Source organism: Orycteropus afer, unplaced genomic scaffold (assembly GCF_000298275.1).
Source record: "Orycteropus afer afer isolate SDZICR_OR568_19922 unplaced genomic scaffold, OryAfe1.0 scaffold00097, whole genome shotgun sequence".
NCBI lineage: Eukaryota > Metazoa > Chordata > Mammalia > Tubulidentata > Orycteropodidae > Orycteropus > Orycteropus afer.
Genome location: NW_006921684.1, coordinates 3,793,463 through 3,795,295, shown reverse-complemented (window position 1 = coordinate 3,795,295; position 1,833 = coordinate 3,793,463).

Sequence of the window (1,833 nt, the reverse complement as noted above, 5' to 3'; positions counted from 1 at the left end):
CAACCTTCCTTCCGAGGAGTGGCTGGTGGGTTTGAACCACCAGCCTTCTGGTTAGCAGTCAAGTGCCTTAGGCACTATGCTACCAGAGCTCCCAAGGTTATAATAGTGTTCAGAAATCCTGGTCGGAGAACAAGATATAGTGAACGCAGCAGCTTCCCACATACAACACATGCATCTCACGTCTCTTGTATACAAAGTGATTGCCCTGCCAGTCGTATAATGGTACAGAACATATAAAATATATAATACACATGTCTTGATAGTAATAATAAATGCCTATATTACTGGTTTATGTCTATACTGTACTGTATTTTCTATGGAAAAAGTTTACCATATAACAGCATATGCTTAGATTCTTATGCAGCAGCTTCTGATCTCATGTATTATACATCTCTTGAGTGTTGTAGCACTATTGCTGCTTCATTTTCTTTCAAAAATATTACTGTGAAGTGCATAATGGCTCCCAAATGCAGTAAAACCAGTGCCAGTGATAGCAGCAGCAAGAGGCAAAGGAGAAGTATTGACTTGGAAGTGAAACAAAACATTATTAAACCTGTTGTTGGGACTGTAAAATGGTACAACCACTGTGGAAAATGGTATGGTGTTTCCTTGTCATTGTTGCTGTTAGGGGACGCTGAGTCACCTCCGACTCATAGCGACCCTATGCACAGCAGAAGGAAACACCGCCCGATCCCTCACCAGCTCCATGATCCTTGCTATACTTGACCCCATGGCCCACTGTGTCAATGCATCTCGTTGAGGGCTTTCCCCTCCTTCATCGATCCTCCACCTTACCAAGCATGACATCCGTCTCCAGGGAATGGTCCCTTCTGACAACACGACCAAAGTAGGTGAGACAAAGTGTGGCCATTCTCACTTCCAAGGAGCATTTTGGCTGCACTTCCTCCAGGACAGATTTCAGCAGTCCATGGTATCTTCAGCATTCTTTGACACCACCACATCTCAAAAGCATCAATTCTTCTTCGGTCTTCCTTATTCATTTTCCAGCTCTCACATGCATATGAAGCAATTGAAAATATCATGGCTTGTGTCAAGCACACCTTAGTCCTCAAGGAGACATCTTTGCTCCTCAGCACTTGAAAAACGTCCCTTGCAGCCGACTTGCCCAGTGCTATGTGTCATCTAATGTCCTGACTGCTGCTTCAATTGGTGTCGATTGTGGAAACAAGCAATGTGAACTCTTTAACAATTTCAATCTTTTCTCCATTTATCATGATGCTGCTCATAGGTCCAGTTGTTGTTTTCTTTATATTGAGATGTAATCCCTACTGCAGACTGTATTCTTCAATCTTCATCAGTAAGTGCCTCAAGGTCATCCTCATTTTCAGCAAGCAAAGTTGTGTCGTCAGCATATTGTAGATTGTTAATGAGCCTTCCTCCAATCCTGATGCCACGTTCTTCATGTAGTCCAGTTTCTTGGATTATTTGGTCAGCATATAGATTGAATAAGTATGGTGAAAGGATACAACCCTGACACACTCCCTTCTTGATTTTAAACCATGCAGTGTCCCTTGTTATGTTCAAATGACAGCCTCCTGGTCTATGTACAGGTTCCTCATGAGGATATTTAAGTGTTCTGGAATTCCCATTCTTCTCAATGTTATCCACAATTTGTTATGCTCCACACAATCAAATACTTTTGCATAGTCAATAAAGCACAAGTAAACATCTTTCTGGTATTTTTTGCTTTGAGCCAAGATTCATCTGACATCAGCAATGTTCGCTAATTTCCACATTCTGTGGGATCACCTTTCTTTGGAATGGGTACAAATATGGATCTCTTCCAGTCAGTTGGCCAGGTAGCTGTCTTCC